This window comes from Myotis myotis, unplaced genomic scaffold (assembly GCF_014108235.1).
Source record: "Myotis myotis isolate mMyoMyo1 unplaced genomic scaffold, mMyoMyo1.p scaffold_m19_p_1, whole genome shotgun sequence".
In the NCBI taxonomy this organism is placed as follows: Eukaryota; Metazoa; Chordata; class Mammalia; order Chiroptera; family Vespertilionidae; genus Myotis; species Myotis myotis.
In genome coordinates, this window is record NW_023416313.1 from 201032756 (window position 1) to 201045347 (window position 12592).

A 12592-nucleotide genomic window follows, 5' to 3' on the forward strand; every position below is an offset into this window, starting at 1 on the left:
CAGGGGTCCCCTAATTACTCCCTCCTCAGCCAGTGTCCCCGCCGCCACACTGTGATGAACTCTGTCCCTTGGGAATCTGTCATTTTGGGGAGACAGGCAGGTTAATTACTAACTATTGTGGAAGGCTGAGCGAAATAAATGCTTTAATAAACATATAGACGTGCGTTATGGAGACGCTGGGAGACAGTGATGACAGCTGGCGGGTCGTCCGGAGGAGCTGGCATCCGAGCTGGGCTTCAAAGGATGCCACAGAGAAGGGGGAGGGGGAGGGTGCCATGGAGAAGGGGAAGGGGATGGTGCCATGGAGAAGGGAAGGGGGAGGGTGAAGGGGGCTTGGAGGGAGGAAGCCATCGAGAAGGGGGAGGGGAGACAGACATGAGCGAAACACTGACCTGAATCTCGAGCTATTACCGAGGCTTTACCTTTTTGATGAGCTGGATGATAGCTTTTTATATATATACTAGAGGCCCGGTGCACAAAAATTTGTGCACTCGGGGGGAAGGGGGTGTCCCTCAGCCTGGCCTGTGCCCTCTCGCAGTCTGGGACCCCTTGGGAGATAACGCCCTACTGGCTTAGGCCTGCTCCCGGGTGGCAGAGGGCAGGCCCAATCCCTAGGTGCAGCCCCTGGTCGGGCTCAGGGCAGGGCTGATTGGGGAGTTGGGGCGCCGCCCCCTGTCATGCACAGAGCAGGGTGGATTGGGAGGTTTCGATGCCACCCTCAGTCACGCTCAGGGTAGGGCCTATTGGGAGGTTGGGGCACCGCCCCTTGTCATACTCAAGGCAGGGTCGATGGGGAGGTTGCGGCGCCACCTCCTGTCACGCACAGAGCAGGGCCCATCAGGGGGTTGAGGAGATCCCCACTGTCACTCACAGAGTAGGGCTGATAGGGGAGTTGGGGCACCGCCCCCTGTCACGCACAGAGCAGGGCCCATCAGGGGTTTGGGGAACTCCCCCCTGTCACGCACAGAGCAGGGCGGATCAGGGGGTTGGGGCGCCACCCTCTATCACCCACAGAGCAGGGCCGATCAGGGGGTTGGGGTTCCGCCACTCTCACATTCAGGGCAGGGCCGATGGGGAGGTTATGGCTCTACCCTGTCACACACAGAGCAGGGCCCGTGGGGTGGGGGTGGTGGTTGGGGTGCCGCACCCTGTCACACACAGAGCCGCAGGGTGATCAGGGGGTTTGGGCGCTGCCCCGTCACGCTGATCCCGGTGCTGGGAGGCATATTACCCTTTTACTATATAGGATAGAGGCCTGGTGTATGGGTGGGGCTGGCTGGTTTGCCCTGAAGGGTGTCCTGGATCAGGGTGGGGGTCCCCACTGGGGTGCCTGGCCAGCCTGGATGAGAGGATGATGGCTGTTTGCAGCTGGTCACACACCCTTCAGGGTGGGGGTCCCCACTGGGGTGCCTGGCCAGTCTGGGTGAGGGACTGAGGGCTGTTTTCAGGCTGGTGGGTGACTGAATCTCCCAACTGCTCCTTTTTTTCTTTCTTTTTTTTAATCTGGGCCAGATTTAGCTCTGGCTCCAGCCCTGAGGCCTCTGCTGCTGAAAGCAGGTATCTGGTTTGTTCGGGTTCTATAATCAAAACACAACTCCAGCTCTGAGATCCCAGTGGGCTGAAAGCAGGTTTCTGGGGTTTTGTTTAGCTTCTATATTTGTAACAATGTTTCAAACTGCCAGCTCAGAGGCCGGCAAGGCAGGCGGGGAACACTGGTTTCCTCCGTCACTGAAGCAAGCAAGCCTCATGTTAACTTCAAGCTGCCTGGCTGCTGGCCGCCATCTTGGCTGGCAGTTAATTTGCATATCTCGCTGATTAGCCAATGGGAAGGGTAGCGGACGTACGCTAATTACCATGTTTCTCTTTTATTAGATAGGATTTTATTGATTTCAGAGAAGAAGGGAGAGGGAGAGATAGAAACAGCAATGATGAGAGAGACTCATTGATTGGCTGCCTCCTGCACGCCCCCTACTGGGGATGGAGGCCAAAAGCCAGGCATGTGCTCTGAATGGGAATCAAACCCGGGACCTCTTGGTTCACAGGTGGATGCTCAATCCACTGAGCCACCACAGCCGGCCGGGTGATAGCTTGAAGTTCAAAGCTCAGCATGATCTGTACAGATGTCTGCCACACCCAGTTCCCTCATCAGCTGTATCATTTTTTGTTTGTTTATGTAAATAAAGCACATGCTGACACATTCCTCCCCCTACCCCTGCAGGTCTGTATTTTGCTTCTCACTTGGCCTCATGCTCTGAAGACCTTCACAGCAGCATGCAGCTCGCTCTTGCTCTCACTCTCGCTCAGAGCTGCCTGGTGTCCCAGCAACCCAGGCGCAATAACCCAGGCCCTCCCCGCCCTCTGCCCTGCAGGCTCTGCCCTGGGAGCCATGGTATATGTAGGTCGCTGTGCAGGTGGCCGGTGTTGACCAGGTTACCGAGCTCGGGCTGCAGGCCAGGTCCCTGTGTCCCCATACCTGTAGGATCAAGACAGATCCCTCCCCGATGCTGCCGCTTCCACACCTACCTCGGGGTGCAGCACCTGCTCCCAGCCAGCCCAGTGCCTCTGGCCTGTGGACGGTGTGCTTATCTGCTGGGGGAGAAATGGAGTGTTAGTTTCAGTTGCATTCCTGTTGTTGGGAACATGAAGAGCCACTGGACTGTGTGTTCTTGGAAGACCCTGGAACCTTCGTGTGGCCCAAACCTCAAACCCTGTGCTCGCAACCACCTTTGTCACAGCCACAGGCCTTAATCACACCACGCTGGGTGAGCCTCGCGAGCCGGGTGGGGTAGGCGAGCCGGTCAGGCTTAGCCAGGGCGATCCTAGGGGCACCATCTCAGCACCTGGGCCCCTCCCCACCCAGGCCGGCGTCCCTCTCCTCTGAGCGGGGTCCCGTGGGTGGCCTGCCAGGCCGTGAAGACCCTGGAGCCTTCGTGTGGCCGCAACCTCAGCCCGTGCTCACAACCACTTTTGTCGCAGCCACAGGCCCCTGGTCTCCTCAGAGGTGACCTTGCCCAGGGCGCCAGGGAGCCAGGGGAGCGAGGGAGTCAGGCGAGCGACCCACAGGTTGAGAACCGCTGTCCTACGCTTTCCAGCAGAGACAGGTGCTTGTAGGTGGCCTCGAGGGAAGAGGGAGGGACCAGGTAGCCGTGAGCCCAAGAGCCTTTCATGTGTGACAAGCAGTCTTCCCCCGGGGAGGCAGCTGGAGAATGTCCTAAGGACCCATTCACTGCCCGCCAGGGAGCACAGCGCTCCGCAGGCTTCCGGGCAGCTGGAGTGCCGAGGTCAAAGGTGAGGAGTGATTGTGAAACTATGAAAACTCTTGGCTCCCGGCCTGCGTCCCCGCCCTCTGTCCAGAGTCCATGTGGGCTGTCCCCTGAATGGGCGCTCACGGATCTCCCCGCCCAGCTCTGCCTCTCGGTCACAATGACTCGTGGCCATCATGAATATACGCGGCAGACACTGTTCCAAGCGCCTTCCATGTATTAGCTCATTATGTCCTCACCACAGCCCTGTTCCCACTCATGTTTTACATGTCAGAAGCCTGAACAGGGAGAGAGTCCCCAGGGCCATGGGGGGAGGGTGTTGGGCCCTGGGAGTTAGACACAGGCAGGGGGGCTCCACAGGCCTTGCTCTTAATCACACTGTAAGCTGCCTCTCCACCCAGATCACTAGGTTATAGCTGCCCCCTCTGAGTTCATTCATCCATCCAGCATCTAGCATCCATCTGCCCATCCACCCACCCACCCATCCATCTGCCCATCCATCCACTCATCCATCCATCCATCCACCCACACATCCATCCATCTGCCCACCCACCCATACATTCATCCATCCATCCATCCACCCACTCACCCAACCATCTATTCATCCACCCACCCACCCATCCATTTATCCACCCACCCACCCACCCACCCACCCACCCATACATTCATCCATCCATCCATCCATCCACCCACCCATACATTCATCCATCCATCCATCTACCCACCCATCCACCCACCCATACATTCATCCATCTATCCATCCATCCATCCATCCATCCATCCATCCATCCACCCACCCACCCACCCATACATTCATCCATCCATCCACCCACTCACCCAACCATCTATCCATCCATCCACACATCCATCCATCTGCCCATCCACCCACCCACCCACCCACCCATCCACACATCCATCCATCTGCCCATCCACCCACCCACCCATCCATCCACCCACCCACCCACCCATATATTCATCCATCCATCCATCTACCCACCCATCCACCCACCCACCGATCCATCCATCCATCCATCCATCCATCCATCCATCCACCCACCCACCCACCTACCCATCTATCCATCCACCCACCCACCCATCCATCTATCCATCCATCCACCCATCCACCCACCCATACATTCATCCATCCATCCATCCATCCATCCATCTACCCATCCATCCACCCACCCACCCATACATTCATCCATCCATCCACCCACCCACCCACCCACCCACCCACCCATCTATCCATCTATCCACCCATCCATCTATTCATCCATCTATCCATCATCCATCATCCACCCACCCACCCATCCATCTGTCTGTCCATCCATCCACTCATCTTTAGATGTATCATGAACAGATACTATGGGTTACTGGGTAGGTAGAAGTCCACATTTGGCAAAGGAAGGAGACACACAGTTGTGCTTGTATTAACACGTGTTAGACTGCACGGGTGTAGATGCGTGGATGGGAGGCTGGCGTCTGGTCAGCATCTTCGGCTGCCAGGAGGATGCTCCCCCAGCACCTTCACTGTGGACCTCACTATGGACCCTCCTCTGGCCGTCCCAGTTGTCATCTCTCCTCTTCTCTTTGCATTTCACCGGGAGGCCTTTCTTCTCGACCCCAATGTTCACCTCAGTTCTGGACAACGTTGCGTTTTTGTCGAGTCATCAACTTCATTTATGGGGGAAACTAACTGGGTTTTCTGTGACAAATGACCCAGACCAGAAGGATATAGGGGTCGATGGCACTGACTGGTGAAATTATCACTAAACACATCCGGTCCTCCACACGCTTGGCAGCTGCTCGGGGGCAGGTGAAACTCACTGCGGGACGGGGCTCTGTGGCCCATGTGACCATGAACCCAATCGTGTTACCACCAGCAGGAATTCAAACGTCAGCACAGGCTGTTGCCAGGAGACGGCGTGAGGGCCAGTGCGCAGGCTCTGTGCTCCCATCGTGCAAAAGGAAGCAAACCAGCTCTGACCGATGGATAATAAGCGTGGTGGCGGGTTTTCAATAGTCAATGAATACAGCCTCAAGGTTGAGTCTATAGAGCCACGCTCGCCGCTCAGGTCTTGCTCCTGGATTTGATCTGCCCGAGCCTCTGTGAAGTTGTTACCCACAGGACACAGTTGGCGGCCAAAAAAAATCACACGAGAGAAACAAAAGCGTAATCCTGACTTTCCTTTAGACTTGAAGACAAAAAGACTATTTACAGCATCTGTGTCACATTACTGTCCAGTGATCCTCCTTCTCCACTCCGGTCAGAGCTTGGTCAGCAGCAGGGCTTTCTGAGCAGTAACAGCTGATGTTTGTTAAGTGTGTGACAGCTGTTCATGCTGCTCACCCAAGTCCACGACCTTTCTGACCCCGTGGTGGGCGTGGCCGCGTGATCCACGACCTTCCTGACCCCGTGGTGGGCGTGGCCGCATGATCCACGACCTTATTGACCCCGTGGTGGGCGTGGCCGCGTGATCCACGACCTTCTTGACCCTGTGGTGGGCGTGGCCGCGTGATCCACGACCTTCTTGACCCTGTGGTGGGCGTGGCCGCGTGATCCAGGACCTTTCTGACCCCGTGGTGGGCGTGGCCGCGTGATCCACGACCTTTCTGACCCCGTGGTGGGCGTGGCCATGTGATCCAAGACCTTCCTGACCCCGTGGCGGGCAGTGTGTGCCCCGTCCGTCCAGAGTCGGCCGCCAGTCCCTTTCCTCCGGCCACTGGCTTGGCCCTGGACCCCGTGTGGGGACAGGCGACCTGGTGAAGCAGCGCGTGTTGGAACGTCTGGACGTCCCCCCGAATCTGGCTGAAATGGCGACCGGTGCTGCGGACCTGCTCACCGGGCACATGTTGAGCCCACGCGGGGCACGGAGGGGCCGTCCCCTCGGGAAGGTGCGGGTCTGAGTCTACATGGGACGGACTTAGCCGTTCTGGGACCAGGGCCCACGGTTCCATAGAAGACCCCCTTGGCAGCCTGCAGCCTCCGACTCCTGGCTCTCAGGGGCCTTCTGCGCCGACTGGTGACGGCTCTCCCGCAGCCATGAATGTGTGGAGCCCTGGCCCCTCCGCGGGTTTCCTGACCGCCTGCGTGGGTGTCACCCTGCCCAGGCGGCTCTGTGAGGCTCCAGCCCTGGGCTCAGACGCGCAGGACCAGCTGGGACCCGGGGCAGGTCCTCACCTGTAAGCTGGAGGTCACGCCTCCACAGGGCCGCCCTGCTGCTTAGAGGTAAGTGGCCCCTGGCACCCAGGAGGCATTTCATGGGTCATGAGCATTATTCGGACTTGCTGACCGGCGCCCGAACGTGCTGTCACCCTGCATCTCCGCGGACCTCGCATCACTGGGCGGTGGGCAGCAGCGATGCCCAGAGACCCTCTGATGCTGGGGGTTGTCGCGGTGCAGGTGAGCGAGCGGCGGAGGTGGCTCGGGTCCCTCCGGCCGGCCGGTCTCCCTTCCAGGCCTGGGGGTGCCACGGCGCAGGCGGGCACACTGGGAGGCAGCCGCGGAGAAGGCCTCTCGGGTGGACTGGCCTCCGTCTTCCCCAGAGCAGAGCTGATTGGCCTGGTGTGTCACCTGCCCCCTGAGTTCCCCAGCAGGTCACCTAACCTCAGGCCACGAGCAGGTCAGACACGGTGGCCTCTCCCCCTCACAGCTGTGGGCTCTGGGATTAAGGTGGCGCCCGGCCCGGCCCGGCCCTCACACCTGAGGCTGTGAGCCTCTTCGGGAGAGATCAAGGCCTGCCCTACAAATGCTGTAAACCAGCGGTTCTCAACCTGTGGGTCGCGACCCCTTTGGGGGTCGAACGACCCTTTCACAGGGGTCGCCTAAGACCATCGGAAAACACATACATAATTACATATTGTTTTTGTGATGAATCACTATGCTTTATGTTCAATTTGTCACAATGAAAATACATCCTGCATATCAGATGTTTACATTACGATTCATAACAGTAGCAAAATTACAGTTATGAAGTAGCAACGAAAATAATTTTATGGTTGGGGGTCACCACGACATGAGGAACTGTATTAAAGGGTCGCGGCATTAGGAAGGTTGAGAACCACTGCTCTAAAGGTTTCCCATCTGGCCCTTTCTTTTCCTTTCCTTCCTGTTAAAGAGTCCAGGCTGCGTGACCTGCAAAGTTGACCCCAGTTTGACTTTGCTGACTAACACACAGTTTAAATTTGAATGCGTGAATTTGCTGATTGCATGTGTGGTGCAGTTCAGTTCAACATATTCTTCTTTTTTTTTAATCAACATATTCTTTTGTCCTCTGCATTTCCTGCAAATTGGCAGCTGGATTCAGAAGCTTAATTGAACTTTTGATCTTGTTGGCAAGATTGCAGGTGGCGTTCTGTCCTTTTTTCAGGAGGCACATAATGTATGGGTGTCTCTCCTTTGGGGGTGTTACAAGCTGTTAATAATGTCTAGATCCATTAATTCATTAGAGGTGGCAAAATAATGATGCTCTAATTCTATCATTTCTCTTTCCTTTATTAAGCTAGAATACTTTTATAAAGAGGTATTTCCCTCTTCTGCTCATCCGCGGTACAATTTATATAGAAAGGTAATAAATGCTTGATTATTTCCCATCTTTTTAAACTAGTTTTGAAGATAATAAATTCGTTCCCCATTATCCTCCAAAAGTGACCAATTATTTTTTAATATCATAATGATTCATAGATTTACATATATTGGATAGATTTCAATCCATTGCTATCATTATCATTATTGAAGCTCAAATCATCTCATCTTGGACTAGTGGGAGTCCCTTGAAGTTGACTCCTAAGTCCTTCTGGGAGGACCCCAGTAGTCTTTGGTAACTTGCCTGCTAGCTGAAATGATAAGATGCTCAGGTTCATTTTGTACCTTTCCTACCCTGGATCTGAAATCACTGCTCCAAGGAACCCTGGCTCCTTTCATTCGTTTATTTATTTATTTCTCACCCAAGGATATTTTTCCACTGATTTTTAAAGAGAGTGGAAGATAGAGGGAAAAACAGAGAGAAATAGTGATGTGAGAGATTGGTTGCCTCCTGCCCTTGCCCTGACTAGGGTCCAGGCCTGCAACTGAGGTACATGCCCTTGACTAGAATCAAACTCGGGACCTTTCAGTCCCCAGGCTAATGCTCTATCCACTGAGCCAAACTTGGCTCCTTTTTGAGCCAAATGGTATATCAAGGCCAGTCTGAGCACTAGGGAGTCCTGCTAGGAGAAATATTGATTATATGTCTTTCTGTGATTGGACAAAGTTATAAAGGTCCTTTTGGTCATTACGCTTATGGTGGCTGGCCCTGCCCCCAAGCAAGCAGTTAGGGGCAATCAGGCAGGCAGGTAGAGTGGTTAGGGGCAATCAGGTAGGCAGATAGCCCCTTACAGGGCTGGCCCCGCCCCCAAGCAAGCGGTTTGGGGAGCTCAGGCAGGCAGGCAGAGTGGTTAGGGGTGATCAGGGAGGCAGGCCAATGGTTAGGGGCAATCAGGTAGGCAGACAGCTCCTTACCGGCTGGCCCTTCCTCCAAGCAAATGGTTAGGGGAGATCAGGCAGGCAGGCAGAGGGGTTAGGGGTGATCAGGGAGGCAGGCAGAGTGGTTAGGGGTGATCAGGGAGGCAGACCAACATTAGGGGCGATCAGGTAGGCAGATGGCCCCTCACAGGACTGGCCCCGCCCCCCAGCAAAGAAAAAGGGAGGCCCAGGTCACCGGTGGTGACTCTGTGACAGGCGTGCGGCCAGCCAGCGATCGCCCCATAGAGGGAGGCCCAGGCCAGCCAAGCCATCGCACCCTACGCCTGTCACCTGCAGAGGGAGGCCACCGGTGGCAGGGGAGGGGAGGGCAGCACTGCACAGATGGCAAATAGGGCAGCGGTGGGGGTGGGGCCAGCTGCCTCCAGCCAGGGGAAGGAAAGCCCTGATAGGCCCTGACCTCAGGCCAGGCCTAGGGACCTTACTTGAGGGGTCCCAGATTGTGAGAGGGTGGAGGCTGGGCTGAGAGACCCCTCCCCCCTCCTCGAGTGTACGAATTTTCATGCACCGGGCCTTTAGTAAGTATATAAGTTCTTTGGTTTATTTCTTCTCATCCAAACCCGCTACCTCTTGGTGCACAGAACCACACTCCAACCAACTGAGCACACCGGCCAGGGCAGGGAAGATGTGCCCTTGAGCAGGCTCCTTCTATGACCCTGGGATATCAGGAGAGTGTGTGCGGGGGAGGGGGGGGGGGGGGGGCTCAAACCTGCTGCTGTTAGAGGTACTTCAGCTGAAAAGTTTGAGAAGCATTGATCTATATATAGATCAGGGAGAATTTTTTCAGCTTTTAAGACACAATTAAATAACAATAAGTGCAGCTTTGGAGCGCAGGTTTTAGTCTGGATTTTGCATCTTCCCTCTCCTTTCTTATTCATGGCCCCAGAGTTTTCACAATTCAGAATGGTTCTGTAAATCAGTTAAGTACACAGAGACAAATCCGGGAAACTCACATTCCTGAGGAGAGTCCCATTAAGATTCCCAAGATGAAAGCTGTGTGAGAAAGTGCCATTGAACTATTTTTTTGGTGTTGTTGATAGTTCGCTCTTGGATGAATATGTGAAGTTACACAGGATCTCTTCGGCCTTCCGTATGAGAACTGATGAACATTTTTCTCTCATTTCCTTGATCTCTACCCACAATTGAATGATGCTGGCCTTCCAATGCTGGTTTATTGTGCTCACCAGGCTTCCATGGCATCCACTGTGGGGAGTCCTGGGCAAGGCAACTGTCCTCTGGCATGGGGACAGTAACCACCCAGGGCAGAGAAACCCATTTCCAGTGCAGTGATGCCCACTCCTGGTCTAAATCCCACCTTGCCCCTTAGATTTAAGAAGGAGAAGGATAAAAAAGCAAATGAGCTTCTGGTTTTGGCTCCTGATTTCTCCTCAGGGCTAAATTCTCCCCACTCAAACCAAACACCTCCCACCTGCCAAGAAAAAAATCTGGAGTTAAAAAAAAAAAATCAGACTTGTAAAACAGAACAGGGGCTGATTATTTTCATTACAAGAAGATTTTTCATTTTCAGGAAGAGCATTTGCCAATAGATTCCTTTAAATAACCAATACCCTGGGCATGTTTAAAGGGAGATATGATTGACAATGGTATGACTTATGTAGAACTTGATAGCTAACACATCCCATACGTGTCATTGGGGTGGCCTTGCCAGATAAGGACAACTGAAATCCAGGTGAACCAAGATTGTAGTAAAATAGTATTTCTAGAATCACAGTGGAGAGCAAAACCTTTGAACATCTTATGTCTGGCTCAAATGTTATAAAACCAGGTTGTGTCCTGGTCCTCGCCCCTTCAACCAACAGTTGTTTAATTTGTTTAATTTGGTTTCGTCTGCAGTTGCAAATACTGTAGGACTTAAGGGTACAAGCCCTAGAGGTTGACTGCCTGTATTTCAGTCTCAGCTGTGCCCCTTACTATTTCTGTGACCTTAGGAGAGTTATTGAGCCTTTTTGAGCCTCTATTTTCTCACCTGGAAAATGGTTGGCATGAGGATTAAATGTGCTAATATATTAGATGTGGTAATATATGCAAAACCTAATCTGCCTAGCATGTACTCAGTTATTAATAACTGTTAGATGAGTAGGATGCCATTCCTCAGGCCCAGCAAACAGGAGGACAGATGCCCTGTTCTATTCTGATTGCACAATCCATGAACCAAGAGTAAGCTCAATATGCAGCTTCTCCTAATATCTAATTAGCAGTGAGAGAACAATTCTATATTAGGTGGACCACACTCCAAACTGCTGTCTTCAGCTAATATCCCTTCAGATTTCAAATGATCAATAGTAAACAACTCATTCAGATATTAGGATTACACATGATGTTATCATATTTGCTACATCAGTTTCCTCAGAGCACAGAGGACCAACTGCCCTAGCCAGTTTGGCTCAATGGATAGAGCATTGCCTGCAGACCAAAGGGTTACAGGTTCAATTCCAGTCAAGGGCACGTACCTCGGTTTCAGGCTTCTCCCCGGCCCAGACCCTGGTGGGGGCTCTTGCAGGAGGCAACCAATTGATGTGTTTCTCTCACATTGATGTTTCTCTCTGTCTTTCCCTCTCGCTTCCACTCTCTCTAAAAATCAATGGAAAAATACCCTCAGATGAGGATTTAAAAACAAAAAAACAAAGGGCCAACTATATTCTAACTTCCTCTCCAAACCCGACAGATAGTATCAATGAAACTGAGCATCTTTCCCACTCAGTCTGGATGAAAACTCAGAACCCTTTCAACACAGTGCCCACAGCCACTACAAGTCAACCAGAGTTGGCATGGCTGGTCAGTGGATGATACTATGAGACCTTATGTAAACATTCACTCAATTACTTGAATTTCCCCGAAAGAAAATTGTGGCTCTCCCTTAAGAGGTCAGAAGACCCACAGGACAGTAAGAAAAGTAGTTGGATTTCTGAACTTTTATAATCAAATATCATCCCTGACATAGACATACCCAGGAACCACAGCATGTGAAACTCCCCCCAGTTATCAACAGAGGCACCATGTCTATAGTGCAAGCTCTCGCCTGAGAGCTCAATCTTGATGTTATTGCCACTCAAACCTTGCTAAACGATGTTAAATGCTCAATTGACATTGTATGAAAGTCACATGTGACCTACCTATTTACTTAAACTTATTCTAATAAGCTACATTTTGTAAAAAGCTAGATCACAAAAAAATTGTATACCAGGAACTGATTAAATGCAACCCCTTTGAGCTGTCCCCCTTCAAACCAAAACAATCACAACAAAAAATAAAAAAAAAAACCACCTCTATCTTTTGTAAAAAGACTTTTAGATGTCTTTCAATAGGCTATATATACAAAAAAAAAAAAACAATTTAAAAAACACAGAAAATAAAAAGCTTTGCAGGATTATGGGGATGCACAGATACCAAGACTCTAGGAAAATGTGGTTATTGTGCTTACGCATTATTCTTAGCTCTGAGCTATAGAAAAAAATGGCAGGTTAAATAATTCTCATTATCTGGGTAAAAGAAAGTATTTTCACTCTTTAGATGAGACATTTTCCTGGAATATAGATATCAGGATTTGTACATGATGTTATCATATTTCCAAGTCTTCTGACTTTCTGCTTTTGCTTCTTTTATCTGAAAGCTTAGTCATCAAATATTCAGGGTAGATTGGCCATACAGCACAAAATCAACCCATATTCAGACTTGTCCTGTTTTATTGCTTTCTGATTGTTGTTGTGGTTTATTATTCAATGTATGAAACTTTCAAAAGTTTCTCACTTAAAAATGGAACTTCATTTATCTTTGACCATATTGCCTA